Genomic DNA, 19,522 nt, shown 5'->3' with positions numbered 1-19,522 from the left:
AGTCAAGAGTAGTCTCCTTCATGTGTAGACCTCAACTGTCTCTTACTAACTAAACTTTGGTCTTGGTTTTTGTGTTACTTGAAAGCAAATTTTCTTCTCTTGTTCTAACCCACAAACAATACTCCATCCCCCAGCTTGGCAAGACTATGTAATAATCCAAACTCCTGTTCATCAGAATTGGATAGACATTATAGATCTCAAGTATGGTATGACCAACCAGTCACTGAGGTGGAAAGCTTTCTAATTAGTCTATCTGAAGGTAGTGACTTTCTGGATTTATAAATCTTAAGGAAGTGAAATATAGGTGAAAGAGGCCAGCCAGAAGGGCATGTTGGAAGAAACCAGGCTCGAAGGTGATTATGTTTTCAAGAATTTAGGTGTACCAGTCAAAAGGTTAGTTAATTCTTGGATGGAAGGAAAATTTGGACATCTACTATTAACTTGTTGCCATTTCCTGAATGCCTACAAATGCCAAACTCTCTGCTAGTACATCTAGACAGATTCACCAGTCTTTATAATGACCTGAAAGTAGACAATAGACTCACTATTCTTACTTCAGAGGAAACTGAAGTGAGAAGAATATAAGTACATACTTTACCCCCAGTAATAAATGGTAAGATAAGATTCAAATCTAGTCTTAAGTCCTGATTTGTTTTATCACACTCACTTTAATTTGAATACTTCTGGTCATATTGCAGAAATGCTTTCATCTCATATAGTGTTATTTCTTGTAAAAAAGCAAATCTGGTCAGGAAAACCAGTGGCTTATCTTTTTTGTTGCTCTATAGCTCATATACCACAAAAACTACATAATTTAGTTGTTTTTAATTTATTCACAATGTTGTACAACCAACACCACTATATAATTGTACAACATTTTCATCATCTTTAAAAGAAACTCTGAGAAGTCCTCTGAGAAGTCACTCCCCCGGGAATCATTCTTTCCCTTAGCCTTTCACAAGCACAAATTACATATAATTTTCCTGTCTCTGTACATTTTCTTTTTTTCTGGAGATTCCATATCAATGAAGCCATACAATGTGATCTTTCGCATATACCTTCTTTCATTTAGTATAATATTTTCAAGTCATTCATGTTGTAGCCTCTATAACCATTTCATTCCTAATAATTGAATAATATTCTATTATATAGATATACCACATTTTACCTATTTATAAACCAGGTGAACATTTGGGTTGCTTTCTCTTTGGGCTGTTATGGAAAATGCTACTATGAACATTTCTGATTTTTTGGATAAATATATTTTGTATATATCTAACAGTAGAATAACTGGGTCACATGATATATTAGTCACTTTTCTGTTGCTGTGATAGAAACATTGACCAAAGCAATTTATAGAACAAAGAGTTTATTTGAGCTTACAATTCTGGGGAATTACAGTCTATCACAGCAGAGAGACATGGTGGCAGAGGTAGCTGGAGGAGGAGTGGAAGCTAAGCTCTACATCTTCCAGCAGGCACAGGAAACAAGAGAGCAACTGGAGATCCAGCAAGGCTTAAGAACTCTCTAAGCCCACCCCCAGTGACTTGTTTCTTCTAGCATAGTCACACCTTCTAAGATCTCCCAAAACAGTGCCACCACTGGGGACAAAATATCCAAATACTTGGAGCCTATGGGGGATATTTTCATTCAAACTACCACACATGGTACCTATGTTTAATTCTGAATAGCCTCTAAACTGCTCTTTACACAAAAGTTACCATGTTTTATTCCTACCAGCAGTGTATAGCCATTCCAGTTTTCCCCATTCTTACCAATGGTTGTTATTATCTTTTAATTAACATAATTGATTAATATTTATATGAAGTTATAGTTCACCATAGTTTTGACTTAGATTTACCTAATATTTATTAGTATTAAGTATATTTTATTGGCAACTTGTATGTTTTCTTCAGAGAAATATATGTTAAATTTCTTTAAGGCCGGGTGTGGTGGCACATGCCTTTAATTCCAGCACTCAAGGGGCAGAGGCAGGCAGATCTCTGTGAGTTTGAGGCTAGACTGGTCTACATAGTGAATTCCAGACCAGCTGGAGCTACAGGGAGACCCTGTCTCAAAAATACCAAAAAAAATTTTTCTTTGACCTGTAAGAAAAGGATGGTCAGGGGAGTGAGTTACCCCTCCCTCTCTCTCTCTCTCTCTCTCTCTCTCTCTCTCTCTCTCTCTCTGTAGATGTACTTACATATACCTATCAGAATATCTGAATCCTTATCAGAGATGTAATTTTCAAATATTCTCCTTTGTCTCCTTTGTCTTTTTAGTCTCTTAATAATGTCTTTAGGCTCATAAAACTTTTTTAACAATGAGGAAATCTAATTTTCTTTTTACTTTGGTTTCTTGTGCTTTTGTATCATATCTAAAAACTGTTATTAACTTAAAGATGTAAAAATTAAACTCTATATGGTATTCAAGATTTTATGGTTTTAACTTTTAAGTTACAGCCTTTGATCTATTTTTATAAGTAGTTTCAGGAAGAGGTCCAAATTCACTTTTCTGCACATAGATATTTAGGTGCCTTAGAATCATTTTTGTTAAACTTTCTGTTAAATCATTTTTCCCATTTAAATTATATTGCTTAAAATCAATTGACTCTATATGTACATATTTATTTCTAGATTCTTTCTATCCCACTGATGTTTGTGGACATTCTTATGCCAGCATCACACTATTTTTGGAGATAGATTTTTTTTTATGCTTTGAAGAATTATTTTTTTTTAATTTTTTAAAAATTTTTAAAATTTAATAACCACATGATTAGAACAAGCATTTCATTACAGCTTTAACATATTCAGTAACACATGCCAGAAAAAGGATACATCTCTTTCAAAAGTGGCTGTAAATTTTTAGGTTCACAGTTGAATTAATACAGTTGTACAATATTGAACTCAGTAGAAACCCTGTAAGACATAAAATTGAATGAGTTTTTACCCTTTAAAAGAAAACCTCCATTTCATTTAAAAATATGTTGTTTCCTACATTTTAATGCTACTAACACTTAGATGTTTGCACATGTGGAGACAAAATTTTTAATGTGCATTTTTTATATAATGCATTTTATATAATAGATCTTTATCAAATTTAGACCCCCTCTCCCATCAGCAATCCCTGATGGCTCCCCAAAACAGATTTCATGCATTCTGGAAACAGAGTTGTTTGTACTCCAGGCTGACCTTAAACTTTGTGTAGCTGAAGGTGGCCTTGAATTGATCCAGTAGACTCCATCTCCCAAGTACTGAGATTGCAAGTGTGTACTATCACACCTGACTATTAGTCTTGATTGCTTTGGCTTTATAGAAACAGGGTTAGATAGTCATGTTTTGAAATTGGAAATATGAGTGCACTAACATCATTACTTTTGAAGGTTGCTTTTAACTAGTTTGTGTTCCTTGCATTTCCATATTAATCATAGAACTAGCTTCTCAATTTCTTCCCAAAAGGAAGTTCGAATTAAGATAAGAGTGTTTGGTAAGTAGTACCATCTTATCAATATTGAATCTTCCAATTCATGAACATGGAATGTCTTTTAATTTAGTTCTTTTAATTTCTTTCACACGTTTTTGGAAATTTTCAGCTTTCAAGCCTCACATTTCTTTCATTAAATTTATTACTAGATATTTTATTCTTTTTATTAAAAATATTTTATTAATTATTTTTATTTTATGTGTATGAGTGTCTTGCCTGCATGAATGTAAGCCTACCCATGTTGTGCAATGCCCGCGGAGGTCAAAAGAAGGCACTGGATTCCCTAGTCCACTGGAGTTACAGATAGTTGTTAGCCACCATGTGGGTGCTGGGAATCAAACCCAGGTCCTCTGTAAGAGCAGTTAGTGCTCTTAACCACTGAGCTATCTCTCTGGCCCCGATATTTTATTCCTTTAATGCTTTTTTTAAATTTTTGTTTTTAGTTTTGTGTGTATGAGTGTCTTGCTTGCATGTGTGTAAGTGCACCAGTGTTATGCAATGCCTGTGGAGGTCAGAGAGGGCATCAGATTCCCTGGAACTGGAGGTACAGATTGTTGTCAGCCACCCTGTGGGTTCTGGGAATTGAACCCGGGTCCTCTGTAAGAGCAGCCAGTGCTCTTACCTGCTGAGCCATCTCTCCAGCCCCTCTTTTGATGCTTTTTTGAGTAGCAGTGTTTCCTTAAGTTCATTTTTAGATTGCTGTTAGTATGCAGAAGTACAGCTGGTTTTTTTTTTTTGGTGTGTGTGTGTGTGTGTGTGTGTGTGTGTGAATTGCTCTTGCATCCCACAATCTTGCCGAAGTCAGTATTTTTATCGATTTTATGTGCTTCTCTATATATAAGGTCATGTCATTTGACATGTATTATTTCTGATACATAGGAGAATACAGGTAAGAACTTTATCTGGAAATAAATAAAAAATAAAAATTAAGAATCATAATTCTCGGAGCTGGAGAGATGGGTCAGTGGCTTTTACAGAGCACCCAAATTTGGTTCCCAGGTGCTGGCTCCAAACCTGGATCCTCTGCAAGAACAGTACAACCTCTTAACCACTGAGCCATCTCTCTAGTCCTTAGACATTCTTGCTAAGTAATACTAAACTGCATATAGGTGGAGAGGAAAAATAAGTTCACCTTTACTTTTAAATGAAGTAAAAAGTGAGATAAATAGACAAGATTTGCATTAAATATACAGAAAGGAACAAAACAAGGATATGGATTTTTGTTCCTACTTTTTGTAGTTTTAGGATTCACTTCATTCTCCCAAAATAGATTCTACAGCTTGGATCCATCTATGGGCTAAAAGGCTATTACATTCATTTTGCCACATTCTAGGGACAAGCAAATGTATTTTAATTAGAGAAATTCCCAGAAGGGAACCATACTAGAATAATTTCTTGGAATCTGAAGACTTGCTTGAAGCTTTACTTAATTGCTGATTTTCTTGACTTGCCACGTAGACTTTCCTGAAGACCAACCATCCTAATTTTGCTAGTGGAGCTATCATTTAACATTTAATATGATCATTTACTGTTAGCTTCCTGTAAGAAGCATGGTGTGCAGCAAACATTTCCAGGTTTATACATGCATTCAAATCTCACACTTATACCTTATGGAGTACATTCTCCTTAGTTTTGACTGCAGATATTTCTCTTAAAAGAAGGCAGGTTTCTCTGGTTGTACTCAATGGGATACTTTGGTCTGAAGAGAAGATTAAACCCTCAAGAGGGCACAATGAATAAATAAAATAACCCAGAACAGTAAACCAAAGGAAATCTACAAAGACTACTACAATACCAACATTAACAAATTAATAAACATTGGTCATTAATAACTCTCAATAATAAAAGTCACGGGGCTGAAGAGATGGCTCAGCAGTTAAGAATGCTCACTGCTCTTACAGAGGACCTGGGTTCGATTCTCAGCACTGACATGTTGGCTAGCAACTTTCTGTAACTCCAGTTACAAGGGAATTAGACACTCTCTTGACCTCTGCAGGCTTTGCACAACACGGAAGCACTTACATAAATGCAAGCAATACACTCATACACATAAAATAGCCTCAACACGCCAGTAAAAAAGATACAGGTTAACTAATTAGATTAGAAAACGGGATCTATCAATTTGCTGCCTCCATGAAACATACCTCACCTCCATTGATCAACAGCAGCTTAGGATAAAAGGATGGAAAATGATATTCCAAGCACACTGAACTAAGAAACAAGCAGTTATAGCTATTCTAATAGTCAACAAAATACATTTCAAACTAAAGCTAGTCAAAAGGAAGTTCACTTCATACTCATTAAATGAAAGATACATCAAGAAGATATTACAATCCTAAATACATATGCACCACACACAGGGGCACCTAGTTTCAAAAAGAAACTTTTACTAGATCTAAATCACACATTGATTTGAACACAGTGATGGTGGCTGACTTCAGTACCCCACTGTCAAAAATGGACGGGCCAACCAGAAACAATAAGTAGAGAAACCCTGGAATTAAATGACACAATAAATCAAATGAATTTTACAAGCATCTACAGAACATTCTGCCCAAACAGGAAAGGATACATTTCATTCTCAGCAGCCCATGGAATTTTCTCCAAAATTGACCACATATTAGAACAGAAAGAAGGTCTCCATACTTTTAGGAAAACTGAAATATTATTCTGTATTCTCTCTGACCACAAAGGAGTAAACTTAGTTATCAAGAACAATAAAAATGGGAAAAGTACACAAACTCATGGAAACAAAACAACACACTGCTGAATGAAAATTGGATCAATGGGGAAATTAGGAAAGAAATTTAAAACTTCCTAGAATTGAATGAAAATGAAAACACAAAATCTATGGGACACAATGAAGGCAGACCTAAGAGGAAACTTAGCATTAAGTGCCTACATCAGAAAATTAGAAACATCTCATATGATGATCCAGGCCTTGGAAAAAAATCAAGAACAAACAATACCTAAAAAGAGTAGGCAGGAAGAGATAAATCAAATCAAGGCCAAAATGAATGAAATATAAATGAAGAAAACAATATAAAGAATCAATGAAATGAAGAGTTGATTCTTTTTTACCAAGATTGATAAACTTCTAGCCAAATTAACCCAAAGAAAGAGAGAAACAACACAAATTAACAAACTCAGAGATGAAAAGGGAAACATTACAACAGATCCTGAGGAACTTCAGAAGACCATAAAGACATATGTTAAAATTTTTATATTACACTAAGCTAGAAAATCTAAAAGAAATGGATAAATTTCTAGATATGTCCTACCGAAGTTAAATTAAAAATTGCATAAATATCAGCCAGGCGTGGTGGTGCACACCTTTAATCCCAGCACTCGGGACACAGAGGCAGGCGGATCTCTGTGAGTTCAAGGCCAGCCTGGTCTACATAGTGAGTTCCAGGACAGCTGGGGCTACAGGGAGACCCTGTTTCAAAAAGACAAAAAAAAATTGCATAAATAATTTAAACAGACCTTTAACAACCAATGAGATAGATGCAGTAATTAAAAATATCCCAACTAAAAAGAGCCAGGACCAGATGAATACAGCACAGAATTCTACCAAAGTGTCAAAGAAGGACTAATGCCAATGCTCCTCAAATTTTTCTGTAAAATAGAAAAGGAATACTTCCAAATTCTTTCTATGAAATCAGTATTACTCTAATAACAAAACCAGAGAAAGTCCGAACAAAATTAAAGACCAATCTCCCTGATGAACATAGACACAAAAATGCTCAATAAAACACTCGCAAACCAAATGCAAGCAACACATCAAGAAGATTATCCATCATGATCAAGTTGGCTTCACCCTAGAGATGCAGGGATGGTTCAACATACATATATCAATAAATAGAATCCATCATATGAACAGACTCAAGGATAGAGCCACATGATCATCTCATTAGATGCAGAAAAGACCTTTAACAAAATCCAACATCCATTCATGATAAAAGTCATGAAGAATCTAGAGCTACAGGGGACATACCGCAACATAATAAAGGCAATATATAACAAGCCCACAGCCAACATCATAATAAATGGAGAGAAACTGAAAGATTCCCATTAAAATCAGGAACAAGACAAAGATGTCCACTCTCCATTCCTATTCAATATAGTACCTGAAGTCTTATCTAGGGCAACAGGACAAATAATAGGAATACAAATTGGAAAGGAGAACTCAAAGTATACTTATTTGCAAATGATGTGATTCTATATATAAAAGACCCTAAAGCCTCCACCAGAAAACTAGAGCTGATAAATACATTCAGCAAAGGAGCAGGTTATAAAAGTAACACCCCCAAACCTGTAGCCTTCCTATATGCCAACAACAAACATACCGTGAAAGAAATCAGGGAAATAGTCCCATTCACTGTAGCCTCAAAACCTACAAAATATCTTGGAATAAATATAACCAAGAAAGTAAAGGACTTCTTTAATAAAAACTTTAACACACTGAAGAAAAAAAATCAAAGAAGAAAGAAGTTACCAAAAGATAGGAAGACCTCCCATGGTCAATCTACAAATTCAATACAATGCCCATTAAAATTTCAACACTGTTCTTCACAGAAATTGAAAAATAATCTCAAATTTCATATAAAAACACAAAAACTAGGATAGCCAAAATAATCCTGAACAATAAAATAACTGCTGAAGACATTACCATTCCTGATCTCAAATATACTACAGAGCTATATTATAGTATAATACCGTATTGTTCTGTCATAAAAACAGACACATTTATCAGTGGAATAGAATCAAGGACCCAGATTTAAATCCATGTGCATACAGCCACTTGACTTTTGACAGAGGTGAGCCACAAAAACACACTAGAGAAAAAACATGTTCAACAGATGGTGCTGGTCAAACTGGATAGCTGCATATAGAAGAATGATGTTTGATTCCTAGCTCTCATCCTGCACAAAACTCAACTCTAACTGGATCAAGAACCTCAACATAAAACCTGATAAACCTGAATCCCATAGATGAGAAAGTAGGGAATGCACTGGAAATTATATACCTGGGAAAGGACTTTATGAACAAGTTTCCTATAGCAGAAGCATTTAAAGTTCAATAATAGACAAATGGGACCTCATGAAACTAAAAGTTCTGTATAGCAAAGGACACCAGCATTCAAGTAAAGTGGTAATCTACAGAGTGGGGAAAAAAATCTTTACCAGCTACACTTCTGAAAGAGGGGTAGTGTCTGGAATATGCAAACAATTCAAAAAATTAAACATCAAAACAAACAACCCATTAAAAATGGGTCAAAGAGCTGAACAAGAAGTTGTCTAAAGATGAAACTCAAATGGCTGAGAAATATTTTTTTAAATGTTCAACATCTTTATTCATCAGGGAATTACAAATTAAAGCCACTTTGAGATTTCGTCTTGCCCTACTCAGAATGTCTGAGATCCAAAAAACAATCACAAATGCTGGTGAGGATGTGGAAAAGGGTAAATCTCATCAACTGCTAATGGGAGTGAAGCCACTGTGGAAATCAGTGTGGAGATTCCTCAAAAAGTTAGAAATTGGGGCTAGCGAGATGGTTCAGTGGTTAAGAACACTGATTGCTCTTGCAGAGGACCCAGGTTTGATTCCCAGCACCTGCATGACAGCTAACAACTGTCTGTAACTCTAGTTCCAGGGGATCTGACACCTTCCTCTGACTTCCACAGACATTGCACGATATGGGTGCATCTACACAGGCAATACACTCATACACATAAAAATAATAAATTTTTTTAAAGTTATAAGTTGATCTACCATATGATCCGGCCATACCACTGTTGGACATATACCCAGAAGACACTATACCCTAGTACGTAAATGCCTGTTCACCCATGTTCATTGCTGCCCTTTCCATAATAGCCTGGAATTATAAACAAACAACATGTCCATCAAATGATGAATTGACAAGGAAAGTGTGGTCCAATGGAATATTATTCAGCTCTTTAAAAAAAAACAAAATTAGGAAACTCACACAAAAATGGATAGAACCAGAAATAATTATCCTGAGTCGGTAACCTAGACCCAGCAAAACAAATGTCACTTGCTCTCTCTGGTTGCCGGATGCTAGCTTTGAAATCTTAGTTATACATGCTTCAGTTTGAAAATCCAGAGACATCGAAGGCCAGCCCTAGCCTGGGAACTGTTGGCATCTCATTAATGCTGGGTGAGGGAGAATAGATTTTCCTTAAGCTCTCTAGATAGGCTGAGTGGGTAGACTCCAGTGGATAAACTTGCACCAAAGGACATCTGGGTACAAATACTTGACTGGATAGGACTTAACATGTATGATGGAATGCATGAGGTTTTATGGGGGAGAAGGGGATATATGGAGCATGAATGGGGGAAGGGAGTATAAATTTGATTAAGAACTATTGTATGAAATGCACAAAAGCTCAATAAAAAATATTTTTAAAAAAACTAATAAATGGCCATGAGGGAGGAGGGAGACTTCCTGGGAAGGGAGGTAGAATGCAATGATATAAAGGGGAAAGGGGGCATAATAAAGTAAGAAAGATTAAATAGGGTGGAGAAATGGGAGGGCAGGGCAGAGAGGGAATATGGGGAGGGATAATGAACATTGAAGGCCTTCAGAAAAAGCCACATGGAAACCTACCACTATAGAAACTTCTGAAAGTATATACATATACATTATAAAAAGAGATTAGATCTGGAGAGATGGCTCAGCAGTTAAAACTGCTCTTGCAAAGATCCGGGTTCAAATCCCAGCACCCACATGGTGACTTAACAATTGTCACTAACTCCAGTTCCAGGGAATCTGATGCCCTCTTCCATCCTCCACAGGCACTGCATGTGTGCACTTACATGTAGGTGTAACACTTATACACATTAAATAAATAATTTTAATTAATTAATTAAAAGGAGTTACCTAATAACAGAGGAGAAACATCCCATCTAGACTCCGCAGACTAACAAAATAAAACCCCAGAATAACAACAACAACAACAAAAAACCCTTTACTAGGAATGGACTCCTTCACTTGAAGCTGTTCACCAAGGGAACCATAGACCCTCAAACAATACTGAACATTGCCCCTGTTCCTGGTTACCAACCAGAACTTGGCAGTAAGACTCTATTGCTGAATACACTACATATATGAGCTGTAGAAAAAAAAAATGAGAGATCAAACTGGTACTAGCTTTAAAGCCTCATCTCTACTGGCTAGCTATCATATTGCTGGAGGTTGCTATTTATGCTACCAGAAGGTAAAGATAATCATCAGCCTTACCCAGCTATAAGTCCTGTGAACTGCAACAACCAATTTGGTAAAATATGCCCATAAGTGGAATAGTGGCACAAATATTATAGGAGTAACCAACCACTTTCTGATTTGATTTAAGGTCTGCCTCATAGGATAGACTCTATACCAGACACTGATATCCAGCCCAGGAACCTGAGGCTATACAGGTCACAGGGCATGGAGAGAGCCCCATACTAGTTTTCTTCTAAGTAGTTATAGTATTAAACTGATTCCTGATGACTCATTATTATACCCACATACTAATGCATCTCTCACCTCTCACTAGAGAAGCTTTCTTATACAGCAGATGGTGAATAACACAGAAACCCACAACTGGCAACATGCAGAGAGCAAGAGGCTTCAAAGTACTTATCCCTGAATAGAACACCTATATCAAACTCCTGCTTCCCAAGACTCAAGAGACCATTGTAGAAGAGGGGTCAGAAAGATTGTAAGAGACAGAGGTGGTAAATGACCACAAGGAAATGGGATTTTCCAGCTAGCTTGTTAGTTTCTCATATGAACTGACTGCAGTGGTGACAGCATGCTGTGCACAAGTCCCCTGCAAGTTCAAACCAGACAAAATCCCAGCATAGGCCTGGGGATGTTGGTTAGAAACCCCAACCCTAACTAAGAGCTATTGGCAGTAGCTTCTGGGAGGGAGAGAGTCTTTTTCAAGGGTGTGACTCTTCGTAGTTTAACCAGGCTCCAGTGGATGGACCCACAGTGAAGGGCATTTGGGGACACAAATTAGACTCTATATGCCTATATATGTGTATATGCATACTGATAGATTTATAACAGTAAATTGGGAGAGGGACAGTAAGGGAAAGTGTGGATAAAGGAGAGGATCTAAATACCATCAAGTTATAGTATTTGAAATTTACAAAAATTCAATTAAAAAAAGAAACCCAAACCCTTCCTGAGAAAGTTTTGGCAACCACAACCAATGACTGCTGAAAAGGGAAGTCAGTTTCAACTTTAAGGGTGAGGCCCTTGGTAGATTGACCAGTCTCTGGTAGAAGATCATTTGTGGATACAAATTTGACTCTATAGGTCTATATAGAGAGAGACTACATGAAATTGGGTGTGGGATAGTAAGGAGGGAGTGCAGATAGGGGGAGAGTATCTAAATACAATCAAAATATATTGCATGACATTCACAAAACTTTAATAAATCATTAATAAATAAATTTAAAATAATGAAACTACTGCCTTGTGTGGTGGCATACACCTTTAATCCCAGCACTCCATAGGCAGAGGCAGGCAGATCTCTGAGACTGAGGCCAGCCTAATCTACATGGTGAGTTTCAGGACAATTTGAGCTATCCCGAGACCCCGATTCAAAAATAAACCAAGATTGCCCACCCCACGGGTCTAGATCCTCTGCATCTGCTCCTCTGCTGGTCCACACCTGCCACCCAGTTTGCCATGGATGACAATATCGCTGTGCTTGTGGTCGACCATGGCTCCAGCATGAATGCTCCCCAGGCCATCTTCCTGTCCATTGTGGGCCACCCATGGCACCAGGGCGTGATAGTGGGCATGAGCCGGAACAACTCCTACATAGGTGAAGAGGCCCAGAGCAGAGCAGCATCCTGACCCTGAAGTACCCATCCACACAGCATTGTGGAGAAGGTCTGGCACCACACCTTCTACAACAAACTGCGTGGGACCCCAAAGAGCACCTTGAGCTACTCACCAAGGACCCTCTGAACCCCAAGGCCAGCTGTGAAAAGATGACTCAGATCATGTTTGAGACCTTCAGCACCCCAGCCATGGAAGTAGCCATCCAGGCTGTGCTGTCCCTGTACGCCTCTGGCCGTACCACTGGCATCATGATGGAGTCCAGCCATGAAGTGACCCACACTGTACCCATCTATGAGGGCTACGCTCTCGGCCATCCTGAATCTGGACCTGGCTGACCAGGAACTGACAGGCTACTTCATGAAGATCCTGACCCAGCGTGATGACAGCTTTATCACCATGGCTTGGCAGAAAATCCTGTGTGACATCAAGGAGAAGCTGTGCTACACCACCCTGGACTTCCAGCAAGAGATGGCCACTGCTGCATCGTCCTCCTCCCTGGAGAAAAGCTATGAGCTGAGGGGTGGCCAAGTCATCACTGCTAACAAGTGCTTCCACTGCCCAGAGGCACTCTTCTAGCCTTCCTTCCTAGGCATGGAATCCTGTGGTATCCACTATCTACCTTCAATTCTATCATAAAATATGATGTCGGCATCTGCAAAGATCTCTATGCCAACACAGTGTTGTCTGGTGGCACCACCATGTATCCTGGCATCACAGACAGGATACAGAAGGAGATCACTGCTCTGACTCCCAGCATCATGAAGACCAAGATCATCACTACCCCTGAGCCAAGTGCGTCTTGTGGATCTGCAACTCCATCCTGGCCTCGCTGACCAGCTTCCAGCAGATGTGGATCAGCGAGCAGGAGTAAGTGAGCCTGGCCCCTCCCTCGTCCACCGCAAATGCTTCTAAAGCAGACTGTTACTGAATGAGCTGTTACACCCTTTCTTGACAAAACCTGACTCAAGCAATTAAAAAAAAAAAAACAAACAAAACAAGACAACATTGGCGTGGCTTTTTTTTAATTAAAAAAAAATTTTTGTCTTTTTGTTTTGGTGGTTTTGAACTGTTTTGGTGGATTTAAACTGGCAACAGCAATTGGTTGGAGCAAGCATCCCCAAATTCTACAATGTGACTAGGACTTTGATTGTACAATTTTTTAAATAGTTATTCCAAGTATCCCTGTTTACAGGAAATCCCTCCCAAAACCCACCCCCATTCTTAAAAGGAGGATGGCCCAGTCCACACCCTGAGTTTATGCAGGGGAGGAGACAGCATCACTTTTGTGTAAATTATGTACTACAAAATTTTTTTTAAATCTTCCACCTTATTACTTTTTAATTTTTGTTTATATTTTTGAATGCTCAGCAATCTTGGCCGGTCTCTTTTTGTCCCCCCAATTTGAGGTATGGAGGCTTTTGATTTCCCTGGAAGTGAGTTGAGGTGTGAGGCTTGCTTGTACACTGACTTAAGACCAGTTTAATAAAAGTGCACACCTTATATAAACAGGAAAAACATAAAATAAATTTTAAAAAAATACAAAAAAAAAACACAGAGAAAAATGGGAAAAAAAAAAAAAAGAATGAAATTACTAAGCCAAGTCTGGTGAGACACACCTGTAGTGGACAATACTTGGGAGGCTGATTTACGGTAATGCTAAACTACACAGTGAGATCCTGTAATAACTAACAAAGACTGGAACCACTATAAACATTGCATTACAGGATTTTGGGTTGTATATGTTCTCCTTTTTCTTGGGTAACTACATAGGAATAAGATTACTGGTCAATATGTTAAATATTTATAAGAAAATACCTGAATATATTCCAAAATACCTGACCTATTTTGTTGCCCACTAGCAGCTTCTGAAGTTACAATTGCTCCCCATCATCCCCAGCCCTTTCTAGGTTCACTCACTAATCTTAGGCATACCCATAGCTGTGTAGCAGTTATGATTGTGTGCTTCTGTTTTGCATTTACCTAATGCTTGATAATGGTGAACATCTTTTCATATACATGGTGGCCTTATTAGTTTTCTTTGGTAAAACAGCTTTTCAAATATCTTGCACACTCCTGTACTGAATTTTTGAATATTGTTTGGTCTGAATTTTTTTTGCATATTCTAAACACAAGTCTTTTGCTACATATGTGATGTCTATATGTTCTTCCAGCATGTGACTTATTTTTTATTCCATTAAGCAGTGCTTTTCACAGAGCAAAAAAAAATTTAATTCATTTAAAGTTCAATTTATGAGAAAAATTATATGCTAGATTTTGGTATCATAGCTAAGAAATATTTCCCTGACTCAAAGTCACATAGGTTTTTTGTGTGCACATTTCATTTGTTTGTTTCATTTGCAGTGATGAGGCTAAACACAGTGCCATGTGCATTGTGCTACATAGCCCATGGTTTCGTTTTATAAGCATGTCTGTCATCAGCATTAATTTTTTTTTTTTTTTTGGTCTTTTTGAGACAGGATCTCCCTGTAGCCCCAGCTGTCCTGGAACTCACTGTGTAGACCAGGCTGGCCTTGAATTCACAGAGATCCGCCTGCCTCTGCCTCCCAAGTGCTGGGATTAAAGGCATGCGCCATCACGCCTAGCTAGCATTCAGTTAATTTTGTATAAGCTGTGAACTATATGCTCAGGTTTTTTGTTTGATTTTTCACCTGTGAATGTACAGTGTCCCAGACCAAGACTATGCTTTCCTGATTGAGTTGCCTTCACATCTTTTGGAAATCAATCATATTTGAGTAGACCTATTTTTGGACTCTCTGTTCTTTTCAGTTGATACATTCTTTTAATCCTTTAACCAATACCATATGTCTTGGTTATTTAGCTGTGTATTAAATCGCGATATCAGAGTATAAAGTGTGCAACTTTGTTTCTATATTTCAGAATAGTATCCACTATTACCTTTGCTAGCTCTTTTGCCTTTCTATATAAATTTTAGAATTAGCCTGATAATACTTTTTAATTTAAACTTACTTTTAAGAGATACATAAAACAAAATGTACATATTAATGGAATGTAACATAGTGTTATGATGCATATATATTGTGTAATGTTTAAATCAGGTTAAATATTTATTTTCTCATTTATCACATCTTTATAGAAAACTTTATAAATCTTTTCTTCTACCTTTTTGAAATGTATAGTACATTACTGTTTTCTTAGTCACCCTAATACAACACCAGTACTTCCTGAACCCATCTAACCATATCTTAGTACCCACTGGTCAACCTCTCTTTATCCGCCTATCCCCTATGGAAACCACCATTCTGCTTTAAATTTCTATGAGCTGAACTTCTTTTGATTCTAGTGTCAGTGAGATTGTGTGGTACTTTTTTTTTTCTGTGCCTGCCATCCTTCACTTAATATGATAATCTCTGGTAAGAATGTGTGGCTATTATTAAAAAGAGCAAATATTCCAATTGCTGGTGAGGAGAAAGGGTAAATCTTGCATACTGATGTGTAGGGGAGTGGAAATTAGTTTAGGCATTATAGGAAAATGTATGGCGGTTCCTCAAAAAAATTAAAAGTAGAACTCTGATATGATTCAACAACCCCACTCCTGGGTATATATCAACAAGGATGAAATCACTTTGTCGAAAAGACTCCTGAACTCTCACAAAGTCTCAATGTCCACCTACTGGTGAATGGATATGGAAAATGTGATAAATAAGCACAACAGAATACTACTCAACCATAGAAAGAATGAAATCTTATTATTTTCAATAACATGGATCGATCTATAGATCCTGCTGAAATATTAGTTGAGATTTGGTAGGATCTAAAGCGAAAACTTGGAAGAAATGACATCGAATAAGACTTTCAGTGTGTAAATAAAATATATATTTTATTCTCCATGTTTTTATTTCCTTTCCCCTCTTTTCTCAATCATCTTTAAGGAAATTCCCTCCTTTCCTAACTTACTCAAATTTGTTTAGCTGGGAGTGGTGGCGCACGCCCTTAATCCCAGCACTCGGGAGGCAGAGGCAGACGGATTTTTGTGAGTTTGAGGCCAGCCTGGTCTACATTAGCAAATCCAGGCCAGCTGCGGCTTCAGGGAAACCTTGTCTCAAAAAGACAAAAAAAAAAAAAAAAAAAAATTATGAATGGATATTGAATTTATCATATGTTTTATACAGCTAGTAAAATATTAGATTATCTTTTAGTTTACTGATATGAGTTATTTTTATTAGTTTTTAATATTAGACAAAGTTTGCTAATTGGGGCATAAATTCCCATTGTTAATGATATATTATTTAAATATATTGCTGGCACTGATTTGCTAATATTTGGTTGAGGTTGCTTGCATTCTTTTTCATGAAAGGTACTGATCTGTAGTTTGAGAATATTCTTTACCTTTTTTCTGGAGACATGAATAGACTTGTGCCTTCTTATACCTTCCCACAAGTCCTATTCATTTATTTATTTTTTAATCTTTCTTTTCTTCATATTGTATAATTTTGTTGATCTACATTCAGGTGCTCTGACTATATCCATTAGCATCTTAATTCTGCTGTTCTGCCCACCTAGTAAGTTTTAAGTTCAGATTTTTCTAAAGCTTTTTTTCTTTCTGTTTTTTCTTTTGAGAACCTTTATCTTTTCACTCCTTCCTAAATTGCCACACAACATGGTTAAAATAGCTGCTTTAATGTCTTTGTTTAATGATTCCAATTTTGAGACATTCTGAGATTGGCATCTGATTATCTTTTCCTTTGAGAATTGGTTAGATTTTCCTTGTTTTCCAAGTAATTTGGGGTTTTATTTTAGTCTTTTTTATCCATTAGGTTATGAGACTTTGGTTCTATTAAAATCCTAAAGGAAATACTTATTTTGCCCATTTGTTTAAGTAGGCAACCAGCCAAATTGGGTTCAAGCTGAATGTTCTAGCTCATCTTCTGTGGGTGATGTTTTCAGTCAGTTTAATTTTCAGAATATCTGCTGATCTGCCTTGCATGGCTCATGCCACTCTCCAGGGTTAATCTGAGACTTGAGTAATGCTTTCACTTGTATCTCAGATCGCAGAGCCTCTGCTAGGATAGTTTCATACACAGTTTGAGAGTGAGCCCTGAACTATCCATTTGTGTATAGGATTGAAGGGTCTCTCATTGCAGCTGTTTCCTCTCCAAGGTTTCTTCCACACTGGATTCCAGAGGATCCATGCTCTGGATCCTGTTTTTCTGGTTAAAATGGTGAGGCTTTGCTTGGAGCTTAGCTTCCTGCTTTGCAGGTAGTTCTGTGTGACTGACTTCCCTTGAGACAGAGCAGCAAGAGACAGGGGAGAGAAGGAGCCAGGATTTCACCATCTTCTGACCACAAGTACACAAGGGCAAGCATGTTCACGTTGATGTACTAATTCCAATCTATGGTTTTATCTTTAAACTTAGGAGTTTAATCTGTATTTATTGTAATAATTGATATTTCGATTTTTCTTGCATCTTATTTGTGCTTCTTTATTCTATCGCTTTTGGTTCCTTCTGTAATTTTTATCTGTATCCTAAAGAAATGGCAGAACTCTTTTTTTTTTTTTTGGTATTTTTGACCTATAGCCCCAGCTGGCCTGGAACTCACTGTGTAGACCAGGCTGGCCTTGAACTCACAGAGATCCTCCTGCCTCAGCTTTCCATCCAGAGTGCTGGGACTAAAGTCATACACCACCATGCCTTTTTAAATCTCTAAAATGGAGATTAAATTACCTAACTAGTATATTATCTTAAATATTATACAAGATAAACTTTTAACAGTCCCAGATACAATCAATTTAATTTAATAATAATCATTGAATGTCTATTACCGGTTCAGTAACAGAACGGATCAAACTTACTTCTCTTCTGGAGTTGCTATTGATAGAGATAACAGTAAACTATCTAGTGTGGTGAAAACTGAAAGGGGCTATGAGAAGAGAACTGGGAGAATGCTGGTAGGATACTACTAACAGCTGTAAACTGGAAAATTCATTCTAATCTGTACAGGAAAAGAGGTGTGGATTTCTCTTTGTATGTTTCTCCTGTACAGCATTTTATCTGTCACACTGAGGAGTACTTCAATACCTCCTTTGACCATGTGGGTTCTGGGGCTGGAATTCAGGTCTAGCAAGCACCCTTACCTACTGAGCCATCTTACCAGCACCAAGAAAACACTGCATTATTAATCACACTTTTGAAAAATATGCCCTGGCCCCTTCCTCCAGCCAAAGAATCTCAATTTGCTCTCATTCATTGGTTCAGCAAATGTGGACCAGAGTTGCACCATGGTGAACATAGACATCGTGGCACTTACAAGAATTCTTTAGGGCTATTTCTATATCACTTTCAAATTAGGTAAGGTGAAGAACATCAATTTGAGCCAGGCATAGTGCACACAATTTTAATCACAGCAGCCAGATCTCTGTTAGATCAAGGTCAGCCTGTTCTACATAATGAGTTCCAGGCCAGCTGGAGCTACAGAGAGACCCAGTCTCATTTTTTTTTAAAAAAAAAAAAAGTCAATTTGTTTATCCCTTTAAAATACTCATTTAGAACTTTAATGATTACTAGATACTGTAGTGGTTGCTAGGTTAGGTTAGCAAGACAGGCATGGTTTCTGTTCTCTTGAGTCTTAACAGTTTAATGAAAAAAATGTTCTAACAAACATTGCTTACTCTGTCTATAGTGTGGAGATGATTGGAAGGGAGTAGATGTGGAGCAGCTAGACCAGTTACCAGGGAGAAGCAACCCAAGCAAAATTTGAAAATGGCCCAGATGGGAGTAGAGGCATGTAGAAATATACTGAAGCTGTGGCACTGAGGGTCTGGAACTGACCATCCTAGGGAAACTAGCTGACCACCATCATTGACACCATGTAACTCCATTTACAGGTAAGAGATGGTGTGAGGAGCCTAAGCTTAGAGAACATGCAAGATATTCAAGAGTTATGCCTCTGAAACCTCATGAGATAGTTCAGGAATAGAAGTGTTTGGAATTGTACATTATCAACAATAAATGGTAATGAAGCCATAGGAATAAATGAGGCCACCCAGGTATAGACAAAATGGAAAGAAAAGATGGCCTAAGAAATAGTTATAAAGCATGGCATCATTTAGAAGACAGAAGACTACCTCTGAAAGGTACTAAGAAGGGATAGTGTTAGCACTGTAGGTGGAGGTGGGGGGGGGATAGGGTG

At 37.5% G+C, this 19,522-nt stretch overlaps 1 protein-coding gene and 1 pseudogene across 4 annotated transcripts in view; both read left to right on the top strand.

Moving 5' to 3' along the window:
• The window catches only part of Atg10 (autophagy related 10), a 369,433-nt gene that overhangs the window by 282,255 nt on the left and 67,656 nt on the right, over nucleotides 1-19,522 (top strand). The gene's annotated exons all lie outside the window — the stretch shown is intronic.
• On the top strand, nucleotides 12,194-13,264 carry LOC108491776 (annotated as a pseudogene).

The sequence above is a fragment of the Nannospalax galili genome, unplaced genomic scaffold (assembly GCF_000622305.1).
Source record: "Nannospalax galili isolate Female #2095 unplaced genomic scaffold, S.galili_v1.0 scaffold45, whole genome shotgun sequence".
NCBI classification, from domain to species: Eukaryota; Metazoa; Chordata; class Mammalia; order Rodentia; family Spalacidae; genus Nannospalax; species Nannospalax galili.
Note: the sequence above shows the minus strand (reverse complement) of the source record. Positions and strands in the feature narration are given on the sequence as shown.